At 36.4% G+C, this 19,916-nt stretch overlaps 1 long non-coding RNA gene across 1 annotated transcript; it reads left to right on the top strand.

Moving 5' to 3' along the window:
- Positions 1–1,254: 1,254 nt before the first annotated feature.
- On the top strand, positions 1,255–18,599 carry LOC106058476 (uncharacterized). The gene is made up of 3 exons (XR_008774553.1): positions 1,255–1,932; positions 14,103–14,144; positions 16,294–18,599. It is a non-coding gene; the product is annotated as an uncharacterized LOC106058476 (long non-coding RNA).
- Positions 18,600–19,916: the final 1,317 nt, after the last annotated feature.

Here is a 19,916-nt window from a genome sequence, read left to right as displayed (position 1 = left end):
TCCGTCCGTCCGTCCCGTTTAGATCTCGTAAACCAGAAAAGATAGGGAAAATCCGACTTCATAATATTTTAGACTATTCAAAGTTCTGATATAACGGCTCTGTTTTTCTTTTCTTAAAGTGAAAATGTAAATTTTTTAAATCAACTATGCAAGCAGTTTTTTCATAAAATTACACCATTTTTTTACAACTATTTATTATTAATAGCAACAAGCACGGGAGGCTATTTAGTAAGGGAGATGACAATTTACCATATCTTTGACACATTTATGCAAACGGTTTTAGATTTTTTGTCAAAAACTTTTTTACAATTGTATTGCCAAGTTAGGTAGGTTCTGTCATTACTAACTATTAGATTTACAAAAAAAAAAAAACGTTTACTTTTATGTTTTTTTTAATCGATTTCATATGCATATAAGTGCAACATAATTTAAAACAACAATTAATAAGTAGTTTTTCATATTATCGCGTGAACTGCAGCCATGAGCAATAGTACTAGAGTACTAAACTAAAGGAAGGTCAGAGTTTTTATTTTTTTATGGAAATGTTTGTGTTTTGAGGCTTTCAATAAGAGATTGATCCTTTACAGAACAAATAGATCAACATGATAATTATTATATAACATCAGTTAGGCCAGGTTCAAATCGACCTTTTCCTTCACTTTTCCTTGGTCTGCTTGACCATTGGGGCATCATATGGGATCTGTCAACCTTCTTTCTCCATTCTTATCTGTCATTTGCCTTTGATAGAATTTCATTCTGAAATTCTTTCTGAAAAAATTGAAACCTGCCTTTTTACCTGCAAGGGAGAACACCTTTGGGGGCCGATTTTGAGTTTGTACTTCCACACAAACTGTCTTCGTAACCTTGTTTTAAATGTTTTTTCTTGTTATAAAGTATAAGTGTCCTTACGATCAGTTCAAGTAAGACTTATAGCAGAAAGAGGCAAAACATTTTTTTTGTTATGTGGGCCCCAGTTGGTTATGGTCCTGGGCTCAACGACTCCCCCATTGCGCCATGGTTGCTACGCCACGGTACATTACTATACAAATATCGGATGCAATGCACAAACCAGGACCTGAACTTAGGATGCTAAGATTTACTAGATAAAGTAGAAATCAGGTTTGGGATTGATATCAAGCTTTTGAGATCTCAAGTGTGTAGGATTACACATGTAATTAGAAGAAGTTTGGATCAGTTTTGTGATTGAAACACAGTCACGTGACGTTGGTGGTGCTCAAGTCTTAAGGAGGGCGGAGTCAAGCTGTTGATTGATTTAATAGTGATCGCTTTTATGTGTCTATCACAATGGGTGTGCGTGTGTGTGCCGTTGAGGGCATCCAGGTTTAATTTTTTGAATGCAGCGAGCAGATCAATAGCAGAACAAAGAGTCGTCTGGAGAACACAGGTGAGTATCTCCCCTTGACCCCCACCCTCTCCTACCCACCTCCTTGTAGATGATCTCATGGACCGCGTCTTCAGTCCAGACATATAAAACACCCTCTGGACGGATCTCCCCAACCGCTCTCCCCCTCCCCCCTTTTTTTTTCATCATTCGTCCTCTTACATTGCCTAAACTCATGAAAAACAGTTAAACAGTTGACACTTATGGAGGGGAGAGGGGGGGGGGTTAAGAAGAGGAAGATCATCGAAAGATCGAGACATATGCAAATTTCCTCTACCACAGTTTTTCTTCTTCACCCAGCCCCCTATTCATTGCAACACGTTAATTGTTTTCGCCCCCCTATAATCTAACATGCAAACACACATACACAATGACACACACACACACGCGCGTACACAAATGCAACTAAGTACTTCGGCATATGCTCAGAAAGCCCCTCACAGGACAAGACGCTACAGACAATAGGAAGCGAACGCCAAGAGAGGAGCAACCTGGGATAGCCGTGTCAATCCCTCGCCACATCTCGACAGGTAATAATTAAGATAATTGAAAGATACTATTCTTATCAATGAATACACACATTGTCTTAGTTCTGTTTACCAGTCAAAATCTGAAACTGAATTTGATAGTTTTCTGGAATCAGTATGTGAATGTTGCAAACATCAATTATTGACACTTATTTCTCGTCCTGTTTCATTTAGGAAGAGATCCGAGTATGTACTGGTAAGGTCGAGTTATACAAACAGTTTCTTAGTTATATTATTAGTGGGGCATTTGAAATACTTTCTCCATATTATATCCATCATTTATTAATGATTTAAACTAAAATTATAAGTCTAGTTAGTGGTTTTGTTGGTGTAGTTATATATCGAAGGCAAGCCTTATTATATAATGAGATACAGATTTTGATTTGTATATAGACTAAGCATTATTATCTAAACTTTTGTTTTTATTATTCACAGTTTGTAAACAGAGCTATGCTTATTTATTATACATCTAACATCTAAGGTGTCCTTACCAATCAGATATCTTTAGCAATGCTGTTATTTTTATATAGATGTTATTAATAGATTGGTTATGCTCCTTGATCTAGATATAAGTCTAGAATTTGTTCTTTTAATTGGTTAATTCATACTCATCAAATAGGTTTTTATAAAACAAATTTCACACAAATCTTTTACATTAATCTTAAAACAAAATCACTAGTGACTTTTATTGAAGACTTTAAATTGTTGCTACTTTTATTGTGTAAGTCATATATGTAAGTCATATATGACTTTAACGAAAAGAGATGTTGTTATATTCTTCCATACTTCTGCTTTATCTTCGCTTATCTGTAGAGAAAAAAAAAATCTTGCAACTTTAATGTTAACTAGATCTAAAATGTTAGGACAGAATCACATAGTCTTTGCGTTGTTGTCATTTGTATTCTCAAGCCACAAACGCTATAGATCTAGGGCGAAATCTAGATCTAAATAGTTGTGTGTAACATCTTTTTCGGCTCTATCAACATTATAATCAATCATCAATCATAATAATCTTTCACAACTACATTCATCATGATTGAATTATTTTTATTTTATTTATACTAGTCAATTATGATTTTGTGTCTTATTTCACTGTGCACTAATTAGAAAAAAAAATTAACTAGATCTAGATCTAAATGTTTAATCGAAATAATGTTTTGATGAAATGGAAAAAAAAAGGAAAATGGCTTATGTCACATGGTGGTCCAATTAACTTATTAATTTGTAAACTAGTTCTCTTTTGAAAGAGATCAGTCTATAAATGTATTGAAGAATTTAAAATTTGGTTGATACAACATAGTAATGTGAGACTTCGATACACCGGACCCCAAGGCTGCAGTAGGCCTACATCTTAACATAACACATCTACACTCAAAGATGTAATTCAAAGTTTTCTTGCAAGACTAACAAGTTAACATTCATATTTTGAGATCTATTTGGGGGGGGGGGATTTGTGGGAAAACTCATCTGTTGTTATTGCCGACGGTTAACGCAGAGGTAGCCTGCCTCTCTGAGTACGCGTGGCCCGGGACAAGTGTAGTACTTGGGGCCCCGGGCGAGTGTTATACGTGGGCCCGTGAGCCGTAAGCGTAGACAATTTATACCCTGTCACATTACGTAAACAGGTTCATCCGCCTCTAATGATATAGGCCTTAAAATTATTTGAAAACATGATTTGTACCTCACGTAGATACTGGATCTTTGACCGTTTGACTACATTACATAGAAAAAAGTTCCCCTCTCATATCATGTGGTCTATATGGCAGATGATGTAAAGATTATCTATTTCTGTAGCTTACAGTTAACGAGGGTGTCATATGGCCAGCATAACGACTTTACTCTTACCCATTAGAGCAGGGTGGACTCATAGGCGCTCTAAAGATACCTAAATTAAAGACCCCAGGATTTAAACCCGGGGCCCTATGGTTTGGAAGCCAAGCACTTTACCACTCAGCTAACGCGCCTCCTACTACATTACATTCTGATTGTAATTGTTGTGCGTGTAAGGTTTCCCTTTTAAGATTTTGCGCCCAGCACTCTAATATTGATTAAATCGCTATAAATCAACGTTAATAATGATTCAGTAACATTTTGCACGAAAAATCAACAAACTAGATAAAAATTTCTTCTATCGCAGTGCCCTCAGTAGCGGAGCCTGGGGCGGTTACCCCAACTGGCCATTCCTCTGGTTAAAGCTTTATTTCCTCAACTAACGTACCTAATAGAATCGGGTTCCCTCTGGGGGAGTCTTAAAAAATCATGAAGATTAAAATTCCTTCAAACCCTTTGGTTTGGAAGACAAACATTAAGTTACCCAGCCACCAAGTCCCTATTTCCTTATACTTTAAACAATCCTTGCACAATAATGTAATATATATAGACACTTAGGTTTCCGGCTCCGGCTCCGGACCCAGCCGAATATCAAATTTTACTATCCGGCCCCGGCCGGATATCAAAAAGTACTATCCGGTGCACCCCTAATATATATATATATATATATATCTTCTTTGGGCATTTTATGAATTTAAAATATTTAAAAATACAGATACACAAAAAGCAAGAGCAGGTAATTCAATCAACCAGACGTGAAGTAGATTTATTCTAATTCGTATTCTGATTTCATTTCGTGATGTCATACTATTATATATATATACTATCTTAAGCATTAGGCTATACAAAATTTGATAGACAATTATAACCACACACTGCCACACTAGATTAAGATCAAAGTTTCTTAGTACTTAGGATCTAAAAATACATTTGAGGTGCACTACACCGGAGCATTCGCGTTACAAAATATTGAATATGCATGCTGGGTTTTTAAAACAAACTGTCCATTTCTAAAAGTCTAAGAAAATAATGATGGCCATTATATTGTTGGTCGCCTTATTTCGTAAAATGATATTGACTTAGATGAAAGCCTGGGCACTAGCTATGACCAGAATGTTGGCCATAACATAGTAAGTACACATGTCCCAGGCATTTATTTACGCTAAAACGTAAGCCTACTTAACCATTGTATTTCAGATACAATATTTTTTCAATTGTAAGAAACACAATCCCACAATTCCATATTCTATGAGCACGTGACAAGTTTTAAATCTTATGTTTCGTTACTACTCTCTTATCAACTCTTCTTCCATTATTTATGAAATATATTTGAATATATAGGTTAGGATGTAACAAGAAAAATGTAGGTTATGGAACTTAATATCTTCTCTCTTCTGTCTCTCTTCTCTCACTTCCATGAATAAACAAACAGATAGATAGATAGATAGATAGATAGATAGATAGATAGATAGATAGATAGATAGATAGATAGATAGATAGATAGATAGATAGAAACATACATATATACATCATACATACATTCATACATGCATACAAACATAGATAGATAAATTGATAGACAGAAAGAGATAGATAGATAGATAAATAGATAGATAGATAGATAGATAGAAAGATAGATATATAGATAGATATATAGATAGATAGATAGATAGATAGATAGATAGATAGATAGATAGATAGATAGATGGATAGATAGATAGATAGATAGTGTCTGTGATTCCTAAGCAGTATACTCTAAAATAAATTTAATTATATACATGACTTACATAACTGTGCTGTTACGTTTTGGGGTAGTTAAAGATAAACGTATCTTTTCTTCCAATAAATGTAGAGCAAATGTATGTGAAAGTTTGTTATTTAGTTCATATTTAGTTCATATAAACTTAATTATGGTGATATTATTTGAGACAAACATCTGCTTGCAAGACAACTCTATTATCAATTTATAAAAAGGTCTTCAATTTGATCGTATAAGACATTGAGTTAGAAACTAGGTCTTACGGTATGTGCGCTGGACCGTCGTTCGGTCGTCTAGATGGTCCCGGGTTTAAAACCTGTCCGCTGCCATCCTCGTCGTCCTGCGGGAGGTTTGGACTATGAAGTAGATTATCTTCAGCTCTTCTAACTATTGTCACAATGGAATAAATAACCGACACTGATAGACTTTTTTTTTTGCTCCTTTCGTAATTAATAATAGTGGTAATATCATCGATTCCGAAGATTAAGGATGAGTGCAGTGTTTTACATGGCTACACAAACCCAGTTGAGATCTGCATATTTTCCCACAACTGACGCAGACATAGCCGTATTTCGCGGTGGTCTATGTAAGTTTTTTTTTCCCGTCTTCTGCGGCTGACTTCTACAAGAGCTTTATTCCTGGGCCTCAAATGTGTGTCCCGCGGCCTTCGTGACAGCTCTTTAATTGTCTGACAACTACTTTCTTCTGTGTCAGTGAATCTTTTGCATTCATTATAATTAAATGTATATATTGAAATGTTGGCTATTATATCTAATATCTGGGTGTATTATATAGCTTGCATTTCTCAGCCAAACATCATATTTACAGACTAGTTCGAAATCATTAGCATAGGATAAGCCGAAAAAAAAACTATTTAAACTTTATAACGGGATACAATCAGTGGCGTAGCTAGAGTTGGGGATGGGAAGGGGGTCCAAATTTGAAAATCCCTCTGGGCCCTTCTTGAGAGGGGCCACCAAATGAGTGTCAGAATTATTTTTTTTTTACATTTAATATTAAATGTTACGTCCTTATTTCATGTCACATGTCAACATGCAGGGGCCCCTAAAGAGGTCAAGCCCCCCCTCCCCCGGGCACCCTAAATCTCTAGATACGCCACTGCATACAATCTGAAGATTTTGTCAATGTAACTTTGCTATCAGGGTGAGCGCTTAGCATTAGTTATCAACCTTTTTCTACAGTGTTTCTCTGTCGATATTAATCTTCAGCTGTATATTAAACTTTGAATATTAGTCTATTTCGCTTCTTTGGTGTTATAAAAATGGAAATATGGAAAGGGGGAATGAATTAGAGCTCTGCTATTTAAATACCTTTTTTACTACATCAATATCTTATCTTATATAATACAGACGTTACTTTCTGCGCGTCATATGTATAGTCACGCATGTTAACCAATGACTTAAATTCTGCTAAGTCAATGGTTTTCCAGGCTGGCTCAGGCAATCCCATTCCATGCTCTAATACCACTAGGGAAGAAGGAGTATTTGTACAAAATTGTCCTAGCCTATGGAACGAGGAATGTGCCTTTATCTTTGTGTCTTTATTTTATTATTTTGCTTCGAGGGGGAGGGGCGGTCAAATGAATGGTTAAAAACTCTTTCATCCTTCACTATATGCTAGGATGTATCAGCTTGACCTGATGCCGACATTTCAAAATCCTACACCATCTTAAGTAATGTTCCAAGAACTTAATCAAACGCAAACAACCAGGTAGGCCTGAGAAATCTTCATTTGTCCAACTCTCCAACATTTAAAAAAAAAATCTCCTAAAAAAATGTACAAGTAGAAATACCTAAACAACTTAAAACTTTAACCAGCTTTTAAAGTATGTAAGTGAAACAAATCTTTTATGGAACAGAGAATACAGAATAGTTGTTATATCGCACGGGACCCAAAGAATAAAAATAGAGAGAAACAAGGTTACAAAAGACAGTTTGTGTGGAAACACAAACTCAAAATCGGCCCCCGAAGTAAAATGTTTTACATAATTCGGATAATCCTTCAGAGTTGAAGATAGTTTACTTCCTAGTCCAAACCTCCCGCAGGACCACGGGGGATGGGAGCAGGCAGGGTTTGAACCTTCGATCGTCGATAAATCCAAACGACAGTCCAGCGCGCAAACCGCACGACCAGTGGTCCACCCAGGTAGGCTTCAATATTTTCAGAAAGAACATCCGAATGAAATTATATCAAAGACAAATGAGAGATAAGAATGGAGAAAGAAGGTTAACAGATCTTGTGTAGTGCCCCAACCGTCACACAGATCAAAGGATACGTGAAAGTGAATGTAAAGTTAGATGTGAACCTGGCCTAACTAGTTTGTGGTCTTTAGGGCAGATGATGTAAAGTTCATCTGTTTTTGTGGCCTACGGTTAACGAGGGTGTCATGTAGCCAGCACAACGACCAACCGCCTTTGCTTTTCCCCAACTAATGATAGGTACCCATTAGAGCTGGGTAGACTCAGAAGTTGAAAATCCCAGTCTTCACCAGGATTCGAACCCGGGACCCTCGGTTCGAACTAAATAAGTTAATTGTTTTGAACAGGCTCAATCTCAAATTCGAATCCTCAAAAAAAAAAAATATAATAATTTCCGCTATATAGAAAAAAATGTTCACTATAATGATAGTTATAAGATTACTATTCGTCTTAAATTAGGTCTAACATATAATGCATACTAATTAGCTTATTCTTATAAAAAACTGCTTGCATAATTGATTTTAAAAATTAGAATTTTCGCTTTCAGGAAAAAAAAAGTAGCCGTTGCATCAGAACTTTGAATGGTCTAAAATATTGTGAAGTCGGATTTTCAATATCTCTTCTAGTTTCTTAGACTATATTTACGAGATCTAAACGGGACGGACGGACAGACGGACAGACATTTCGCACAAAACTAATAGCGTCTTTTCCCCTTTCGGGGGCCGCTAAAAATAGCGAAACATAGAGAAAATCTAAAAAATTAGCAGCGCTCTTTGGATCTATGTCTACTAGCCTCGTTCTCAAACATAGCATTAGTCTCTACTATGATCCATGATTTATTCATGAATATTTAGATAGGCTTATACTTCTTAGACTATATAAGTTAGACCATTGTTTCTTCCATAGACTTATATATACTATATCTAGACTGGACATGGAGACTTTTTAATACTACAAAAAATGTGAATTTTTTTTTAGAAAGTTGGATCAAGGCGTTGTTTTGTAAAGTAGTTTAAAGAAGTAAAGGCTATTTTTTTCAATCCTAACCTATGTAACATATAATTTAATTTTTAGATCTAGATATTGTAAATGAACATCAAAAATACGAGTACTCTCGTCTCATAATTATTATTTTGCAATTTTAGATACATAATCTTCTTTATCAAAAGACTGAATGCAACACTAAATTGTGATTTTTTTGTGTGTATTTTTGATAAACAATTACTAGATCTACATCTAAAAAATAAAATTATATGTTACATAGGTTAGGGTGAAAAAAAAACACAACTTTACTTCTTTAAACTACTTGACAAAACAACGCCTTGATCCAACTTTCTAAAACATTTTCACGAGCGATCAGTCGCGGATATTAATTTATTTCCGGTTTCCAGTCTAGTAGTAGATATATAAGTCTATGTTTTTTTCCTTTTGGTGAAATGTCGAAACTTTATTTTTAGTTTGATTATAACGAATCATCCTAACAGCATATGTGTGCTATCTGCGCTATATGGATTTAACGTATTTGTTGATTTAGATAGAGTTACAAGAAGGTTTTTAATTTATTGCATATTTTTTGGTTTTAATGGTGGGGGGATGGGGGTTCTTTTACTTGGGTGACACTTGGGTCTATTCACTTTGACTAGGGCCTCCAATAACATAAGGCCGGCTCTGCTTCGAAAGACACCACAAGGAATAGACTAATACCTATACCCTAAAGATAGAACTGAATTATTCATATTACAAAAAAAAAAAGCAATACTATAAAATAGACCTATTTCTAACAAAGAGACTTGATCTAATTGTGGATTACGACATTTAACAAAAAAAAAAATACCATGCCTTCACTTTATTCGAATAAATACGTTGATCAGAAGTAAAACATTGAAAACTTGGTATGATTATTTGTGAAACAATCTAACTGAAAAATAGTTGTTCCAAATATCAATGAAATGTCAAATTCAGAGGCGTAGCTAGGGTGTGTGGGGGAAGGAAGGGGGAGAGTTTGAAAATCCCCATGGGCCCCCAAATGAGTATTTTTTTTACATTAAAAATTTAATATAACGAAAAATGCAGGGGCCCCAAAAGGGCCGATCCCCGTGCCCAAAAAATGATGGCTGATTCCTAGCTACGCCATTGGTCGAATTTCAACATTCATCTCATGTCATGTGGCTAGCACAACGACCAACCGCCTTTATTTTTCCCAACTTAAACCAGGTTACCATTAGAGTTGAATGGACTCAGGGACGCCCTAAAAATCCCAAAATTCAAAATCCTAGTCTTCACTGGGATTCGAACCCAGGAATCACTCAGCTACCGCGCTCCCTGAACTTATAGTAGAAGTTAAAAAAAAACAACAACAGACTTTACAACCTTGTTGATAAAACTTAATTGATATTGAGCCAAACAAAAAAAAAGTAAGTTCTGAAACTTTTGTGTGTTTAAAAAAAAAAAAGAGGGGGGGGGTGTTTCAAAAGCTTGCTATAAAACACAAACTTAACACGTCTCTGTGATAGCTCAGGTGAAAGTGTCATTTTCCGTGGAAGTCCGTATTCCATTGATTTAACTTTAACTTTAGCTTAGCCAGATCTATGCCAATGTGTATCAACAGCACAAATATTTGGCTTCCTCTTAATCAGTGTCTTTCACCTAAATAAGTGAATGCCTGGGTTTGGATTTTTGTAGACGTCAGTCACAAACCACCTATATATTAATTCATTTTCTGGGGTGGATGTGCAGGGGTTCCTTGGGGCTCGATGGATGGCAACTTGCAAATCCCAGTCTAGTCACTCGCTGACATGATTTTAACTTATACTGGTAAAGGCACACTTTCTTAGATTTGCTAACAATCTCAGTAAATAAAGAAGAGACTTGAGGTCACTGGAGGATGGTGTCAGTGTATTTTACTGCAACCAGATGATAACGCCCTTTGAATGTTTTACAAGTTTCGGATGTTTGACATATTTCATATGTTTTACAAGTTTCGCATGTTTTACAAGTTTTGGATGTTTGACATGTTTCATATGTTTTACAAGTTTCGCATGTTTTACAAGTTTCGGATGTTTGACATGTTTCATATGTTTTACAAGTTTCGCATGTTTTACAAGTTTCGGATGTTTGACATGTTTCATATGTTTTACAAGTTTCGCATGTTTTACAAGTTTCGGATGTTTGACATGTTTCATATGTTTTACAAGTTTCGCATGTTTTACAAGTTTTGGATGTTTTACAAGTTTCGGATGTTTGACATGTTTCATATGTTTTACAAGTTTCGCATGTTTTACAAGTTTCGGATGTTTGACATGTTTCATATGTTTTACAAGTTTCGCATGTTTTACAAGTTTCGGATGTTTGACATGTTTCATATGTTTTACAAGTTTCGCATGTTTTACAAGTTTTGGATGTTTTACAAGTTTCGGATGTTTGACATGTTTCATATGTTTTACAAGTTTCGCATGTTTTACAAGTTTCGGATGTTCCTTCAGAGTTGAAAGCAACCTAGTTCTTATCTCAAACCTCTCGCAGGACAACGGGAGGTGGCAGTGGGCAGTGTTCGGGCCTAGGCCTATCGAGACTACCAAACGACAGTCCAACGCAGTGTTTCCCAAATTGTGTTCATCTGAACCCCAGTGTATTCCGCGAGGCCTGAATAGGCGTTCCACAAAGAATAATTAACTAGTAGGCCACCATGTGAATTAACCTCTCTAAAAAAAAAATAAGTAAAATGTTCCACTAAATACTCAGAAGGTGCGAAGTGTTCCACTAAATACTCAGAATGTGCGAAGTGTTCCACTAAATACTCAGAAGGTGCGAAGTGTTCCGTTAAGGACAACGTTTGGGAACCACTGCCCTAGCGTCATATAAGGACCTTATCTTTAACTATTCTGGAAGGGTGATTTGTCTAATTATAGAAGAAGAGAATCTGACACCAGTGAATGTTTTGTCTATGTTTTCTCAGTAACTGAGCCAAACCGTGTAAGCAATAAGTTAATTCAATTATAGATGTTTATGGTTTCCATTTAAGTGCAAATCTATTTCACTTTGTGTACAGATTGCTCAATAAATTTTGAGCTGTTAGCCATTTAATAAGTTGGCCCGGACGACACTTTGGCGACTGCGCATGTCACGGAAACTCCCTGGGAAATTTTGTTTTTTCTTGCATACGTTACTACACGTATAAAATTTGGATCTGGCAATAAAAAAGGAACAATACCTGCCTTCAACTTGTAACCCGGAACAAATCAAATGATCAAGTTTACGACATTTTTGTTCTGTGTATGTCTGTGCGCGCGCGTTCTGTTATTTTCTTCTCTGTATAATTGTCAAGTTAGTGAAAAAAGCAAACTTTGACATAATAAAGTTATGAGGTGAACAAAGACTTTTTAAATAAAGAAAAGAGCTTTTTGTCTCCAATACCCACATTAAGCCAGGAGGGGGAGGGGTCTCGTTGAAATGAATATTTCAGCAAAAGTTCATTTTGGTTAAGGTATGTATTGTGCACTGTTGTAATGAAGACTAGCTGGCTGTAAAAGGATGGGGGGGGGGGGCTGATCAAACATCTCTAACCTGATGCACTGACGATAACCAGTTACAAAGAAAGACCAACCATTTCAACGTAAGGGGAAATTTTAGAGTGTCGGCTGAGTAGAAAAAATTACTTGGCTATATAACAGGGGAGTTGAGCTCAAATCCACATGTAGATATCAGCATGTGAACAGTTTTACAGAATCTTCCCCCTTCCCCCCCCCCCCCATCTACAGTAAATCACAGTAGGCTATGGTATATGATTGTAGTTACAAAATATCAAAAATGAAAACTAAACAAAAATAATTTTCATTTCTCTAAAATCAGCAAATGGTGACAACCCAACCACTTCTAATGAATTTTTTTTTTTAAATAGGATAATAATGTTGAAGCAATCTGCGAACCCAATAAGTGTTCAATCTTTCCTTAAGTATTGATAACTAACCCGATTTTAAACTTGTGAACCGTTCTCCTGATATCCTAAGACTCTAATCATAGACATAAATAAATATAGACTGGCCGATAAAAGAGTTTTATGAAACGAAAATTTGTGACTAGCATTTCTGTGTACTTTATTTATGTCTAGGAGTTTTGTTTAATCTCTAAGACTGAAGATCATGCAATTTTTCAATTTTTCAGAATTCGGAAATCCGAATACAATAGATATACATGTTTTCAAGTTACATGAAGTTATTTCCTTTTTCCAGTCTATATTTATTCATGTCTATGACTCTAATTCAGTCCAAACCTTTTCCTTAACGAAACACATTGCACATTCGAAGTATTTAGTGAAACACTTTGCACATTCGAATTATTTAGTGAAACACTTTGCACATTCGAAGTATTTAGTGAAACACTTTGCATATTCGAAGTATTTAGTGAAACACTTTGCACATTCGAAGTATTTAGTGAAACACTTTGCACATTCGAAGTATTTAGTGAAACACTTTGCACATTCGAAGTATTTAGTGAAACACTTTGCACATTCGAAGTATTTAGTGAAACACTTTGCACATTCGAAGTATTTAGTGAAACACTTTGCACTTTCGAAGTATTTAGTGAAACACTTTGCACATTCGAAGTATTTAGTGAAACACTTTGCACATTCGAAGTATTTAGTGAAACACTTTGCACATTCGAAGTATTTAGTGAAACACTTTGCACATTCGAAGTATTTAGCGGAACAATTTACCTATTTTAGAGAGATTAATTCAAGTGGTGGTTTGCTAGTTAATTATTCCAGGGCAGTAGTTCGTCGAACACTTATTCAGGCCTCGCGGAACACTAGGGTGCCACGGAACACAGTTTGGGAGACACTGCTCTAGGGCCAACCAGAAAGTTTCGCGATTGGGAAAAGGTGAATGGAAGAGCTGTGCTTTTATTTTTTAATTTTTCCCTCTATCCTGCTATGATTTCCAGGTGACGTCACTTCCTCCTCGGCAAAAAATGGAAGAGTGAACATTTGAAAAATAAAATATGTCAGATTTCTGTCGAACAAAATCCATCAATCTAAATATTTGTTCAGGTTACAATATCAGGAATTAATGTGTAGGCCTCGTGGCGTCACTAGACTGAATGTAACACGGTGCGGCCTACACCCCTCCATCTCATAGTGACTTCACTGTGTAGACTTATATCTTTAATACGGCTGTGCGATTGTGTTTGAACATAAACAAACAATGATAATGAATGAATTCTTCAAAAAAAAAAGATTTACTTAACAGCTGTCATCAAATTCTCTTTATAACCAGGTGGTGCAATTTTTTTTTATATATCTGCCTACATTACATACTGATGTATTTTAGCATCACATTATAAATTAAATGGTTTGTCTTTTGATTTAGGTGCAAGTTAGGTCTGAAGTCTCTACAAGAACAGAAAAAGAGGTAAGGTTCAGCTCTACAAGTATGTCCAACATTTTTTAGCTGGAAATGACATAATGCAGATTCTTTTATGTAGATTAAGCTAACCACAATAAAGCATAGAGTTAAGGAGATATATGGCAATATTTGCGTTGGGCCACAGGACTATAACCAAATATACATACTTGTTTCCATATATTTGGAGAATAAATTGCTCTCCCTTTAGACTTAAGAATGACAAACAATGGTTGTTAAAAGAAGGGACATAAAGGGGAGTTAAAAAGGAAGGGGCGAGAACTCTATGTTAAAGATTGCTAAATTACTTTTTATGAATACCTCTGATTTTATTTATTTTTTTGGTTATTGAATGAATAAATTAGATTGACTTTGATGGTGCTGCTGTCAGCGATGGACTTAATGAAGCGCCACGTGTATTAGGGCTCATGAAGGCTCTGAGGCTGACGCGGCCTCGTGATGTACAATGCAGAAAATCGCTTGACGGCTGGAGCGTCGCCTAAACCTCCCTCTTGTGGTTGAGAGGGGAGAGGGGCTTTCAAAGCTTTTTTCCATCCCTCTAGTCTAGCTCAGAGGTTTTCTCAACCTGTGGGTCGCGACCCCTTCAGGGGTCGATTGACGATTTGTCAGGGGTCGCCTAAGACCATCGAAAATATGGATTGTATTTTGTCTATTCTTCTATTGCTGTATGTGTGTGTGGGGGGGGGGGTCGCGCATAGTGGGGGGATAGTAAAAAGGGGTCGCCGAGCTTTAAAGGTTGAGAACCGCTGCCTCTAGCTCCAAGGGCTGAAATTTAATAGAAAGGGTTGGGGGGGGGGGGGTCTCTATATTTTAAAAAGGGAAAGCCACTATTGCCTATTTGGTCAGAGCCCAAACATTCCAAAGTCCTTACTTCCTGCTATTTATTCAATTATATATAGCCTAACTGAACATTTTAGTTAGTATGATTCTATTAAGAACTTTTTCAAATTAAAATTGAACAAAAATATTTTGAAGTTGTCCATTATTCAATAATATTTAAGCGAATAAAATTCAATAAAAGCCGATAAGGTGTCACATGTAAACAATTTGCAAATGATTCATTTTACATTATAGAAGGAAATTTTACATATCCTCACAATATTAATAATTTGTCGCATCTCAATTGTAGCGCTTGTTTCTTCTGTTTGATACTAAAAAGTAATAACATTTACATAATTTTTTTTTTAGATCTACCTAAAGACAATAGCTTATCACCGATACAAAGGAGAAATATTTTATGCGATGTGCAATAGGATTGCAAAATGATTAATTGTTATTGTAAAGAAAATTATAAATGAGTGGTTAAGCGCTCGGCTTCCGAACCTGGGGTTCTGGGTTCGAATCTGGGATTTTGAATTTCGGGATTTTTAGGGTACCCCTGAGTCCACCCAACTCTAATGGGTACCTGACTTTAGTTAGGGAAAGCAAAGGCGGTTGATCGTTGTGTTGGCCACATGACACCCTGCTCGTTAACCGTTGGCCACAGAAACAAATGACCTTAACATCATGTGCCCCATAGATCGATAGGACTATAGATAGATAGATAGATAGATAGATAGATAGATAGATAGATAGATAGATAGATAGATAGATAGATAGATAGATAGATGTTTTTCTCGTTTTAAATGTGCTTGTACTTTGTTTCACGTAATAAAAAAATTTACAGTAAAAAAAAAAAAGAAAAAATTTGGCGATTCATGTTTCTGCTTATGAAGCTAAACAAAAGTCTAGTGAATTTATAGGGTGACTGCTAAAAATTGACTTTTGATTATTGTCTCTCTTACGTGTTGCCCCTCCGCCCTCCCCCCCTTTTTTTTTTTTTTGCCTCCTTTATAAAAGTGACATGCCTCAAGGTAAATTTAGACAATAATGTGATCAAATGGGCGGAGCTTACCTGGTGCATTGTAGCTACACAAGTTGTAAGGCCTACCCTGTGGTGATTGAATAGTATTAGATCTACTTTCCTAACAGCTTTTGTGTCTGGGAATGTGCGCGGGAAGTTTGTTAGCTACATATTTCAAATCAACTACTTCGCTTGCTCGTGAGTCTCGTTCTGAAAACGAGGCTGAAAGTGTTTCTGTTATTTTGTTTCGTTTAATTTAAATTCTTTAAAATATCTGTTCGTTTAATTCTGCAGGGGGCACACCAATCACTTCCGGCAGCGTTTGAAATTGTCTGCTAATCTAACGTGATCGTTCCATTCGCTCGTGGGTAGAACTTGGCGAGCGAATGGGTGGATCATGCACGCTTGGTAGGCCAGTCAACAGGACCACTTGGTAGGCCAGTCAACAGGACCACTTGGTAGGCCAGTCAACAGGACCACTTGGTAGGCCAGTCAACAGGACCACAATAACTTGTAGGTGGACCATGCACGCTTGGTAGGCCAGTCAACAGGACCACTTGGTAGGCCAGTCAACAGGACCACAATAACTTGTAGGTGGATCATGCACGCTTGGTAGGCCAGTCAACAGGACCACTTGGTAGGCCAGTCAACAGGACCACAATAACTTTTAGGTGGACCATGCACGCTTGGTAGGCCAGTCAACAGGACCACTTGGTAGGCCAGTCAACAGGACCACTTGGTAGGCCAGTCAACAGGACCACTTAGTATGCCAGTCAACAGGACCACTTGGTAGGCCAGTCAACAGGACCACAATAACTTGTAGGTGGACCATGCACCTATGGTAGGCCAGTCACCAGGACCACTTGGTAGGCCAGTCAACAGGACCACTTGGTAGGCCAGTCAACAGGACCACTTGGTAGGCCAGTCAACAGGACCACTTGGTAGGCCAGTCAACATGACCACTTGGTAGGCCAGTCAACAGGACCACTTGGTAGGCAAGTCAACAGGACCACTTGGTAGGCAAGTCAACAGGACCACTTGGTAAGCCAGTCAACAGGACCACTTGGTAAGCCAGTTAACAGGACCACTTGGTAGGCCAGTCAACAGGACCACTTGGTAGGCCAGTCAACAGGACCACTTGGTAGGCCAGTCAACAGGACCACTTGGTATGCCAGTCAACAGAACCACTTGGAAGGCCAGTCAACAGGACCACTTGGTAGGCCAGTCAACATGACCACTTGGTAGGCCAGTCAACAGGACCACTTGGTAGGCAAGTCAACAGGACCACTTGGTAGGCAAGTCAACAGGACCACAATAAATTGTATGTGGACCATGCACGCTTGGTAGGCCAGTCAACACGACCACTTGGTAGGCCAGTCAACAGGACCACTTGGTAGGCAAGTCAACAGGACCACTTGGTAGGCAAGTCAACAGGACCACTTGGTAGGCAAGTCAACAGGACCACTTGGTAGGCCAGTCAACAGGACCACTTGGTAGGCCAGTCAACAGGACCACTTGGTAGACCAGTCAACAGGACCACAATAACTTGTAGGTGGACCATGCACGCTTGGTAGGCCAGCCAGCAGGACCACAATAAATTGTAGCTGGACCATGCAAGCTTGGTAGACCAGTCAACAGGACCACAATAACTTGTAGGTGGACCATGCAAGCTTGGTAGACCAGTCAACAGGACCACAATAACTTGTAGGTGGACCATGCACGCTTTGTAGGCCAATCAACAGGACCACAATAATTTGTAGGTGGACCATGCACGCTTGGTAAATAGTCAACAGGACCACAATAAATTATAGGTGGACCATGCACGCTTGGTAGGCCAGTCAACAGGACCACAATAAATTGTAGGTGGACCATGCACGCTTGATAGGCCAGTCAACAGGACCACAATAATTTGTAGGTGGACCATGCAGAGTTTAAAGCTATGGTAGGCCATTCAATGAGATTCCACATTAAATCGTGAGTGATCACCTTATGCTTGATAAATCAACCACCGACACTGCTAATCAACAAATTGAAGATTTTATTTTAACGTTATTTGTATTCTGATGTTTTCATTCTCTCTTTCATTATCAGTATATAGATGTATAGATGTATGCCTGGTCGTGGGATATGCAAACAGAAACAAGAGAAACAAAGCATGTTTCATGGTCTCACAACCAGAAATGTCCAACTTTGTTCAAAAATTGTTCATTAGTTTATCCTATTTCCCCGCTGTTTTTCAAATTTTCTTTAATTAATGAGCGTTTCATTAATGTTAAATAAGTTTGTTTTACGAGCGTATCTTGTCTTATAAGTTTACCTTGTCTTATTTAGTTTTAGACGTTACGTCTCAGCTCAAATCTTCTGAAGGGGAGGGCAGTGAGCAGGGTTTGAACTTTGACCATCGTGACGCCAGTATACCTCACGACCAGGCAGCTATCTATTTAAGGCACCAAAGGCAAGGGGAGTGAACAATTACTCTTCCCCTCATCAACCAGCAATTATCTCCTCATGCATGCATGATTACAGATTGGTGATATCTTATGTTGATGTATCTTACAAACAGATTTGACATTGTGTTTCAATAAAATGAAATCTTACAATTATTGTATTTTGTTTGTTTTTAACATATATATATATATATATATATATATATATATATATATATATATATATATATATATATATATATATATATATATATATATTATATTTATATGTTTATGTCAAAGCAAAGTAACTTGTGTTATTCAACATAAATAGAACAGAAAAAAAAATGAAATCCTGTAAGGCTTTACTATTGTCCACAATATAGTGTAAGTACCAAAACACTAGGCACTACTTAAATAATGTCCAAATGTTTTCTATGTTATTAAACTGCTTTGGCATTGAGCCCCTTTCAACGCCGTTGTCTAAAATAAGTTAAAATGTTTTAGTGTTTCTGGACCACAGTGAATCCAAAAAAAATAGAATGTAGAGTCATCTGTACCGAGTTTTAGTAATTGGAGGCCCAGGTTAGGATGTTTGTAGAGGCCCTTCAATATTAATAATTCCCTTAATAATATTTAAAACTCTAAAAAAATATGTCATGTTGGTGTATAAAAAATAGAGTATTTGTAATTGTAATTAATTTCCATAATTTTCATTTTATTTGCATTGTTTGTTAAAAATTATATATATTCTTTTATATGTGGAGGACCCCTAAAGGGCGAGGCACTGCCGTAAATCAGACCTTGAAGCTGTAATCGTTGAGCCAACGCCATTAACAACGTTCCTTTAGGAGCCTTTAATGTTATTTACATTTTGTCCTCTTTTTTACCTGAATGTATCTCTCATTTAACATTGAGGTTAAATAAAGTCAAACTATGTGCACATGACGTCTGGCTATGTGACGAGACTCTTTCATCAATACATTAACACCAAACGTCAAAATTAGAATTTTAGAACTAAATTAATCTTAATTTACAAAATTAGAATTTTAGAACTAATTTAATCTTAATTTACAAAATTAGAATTTTAGAACTAAATTAATCTTAATTTACAAAATTAGAATTTTAGAACTAAATTAATCTTAATTTACAAAATTAGAATTTCAGAACTAATTTAATCTTAATTTACAAAATTAGAATTTTAGAACTAAATTAATCTTAATTTACAAAATTAGAATTTTAGAACTAAATTAATCTTAATTTACAAAATTAGAATTTCAGAACTAAATTAATCTTAATTTACAAAATTAGAATTTTAGAACTAAATTAATCTTAATTTACAAAATTAGAATTTCAGAACTAAATTAGTCTTAATTTACAAAATTAGAATTTTAGAACTAAATTAATCTTAATTTACAAAGTTAGAATTTTAGAACTAATTTAATCTTAATTTAATAACTAACATTGTAAACACTAATTTGTTTATATTCC

The sequence above is a fragment of the Biomphalaria glabrata genome, chromosome 13 (assembly GCF_947242115.1).
Source record: "Biomphalaria glabrata chromosome 13, xgBioGlab47.1, whole genome shotgun sequence".
In the NCBI taxonomy this organism is placed as follows: Eukaryota; Metazoa; Mollusca; class Gastropoda; family Planorbidae; genus Biomphalaria; species Biomphalaria glabrata.
This window is presented reverse-complemented; position numbering and strand designations above follow the sequence as displayed.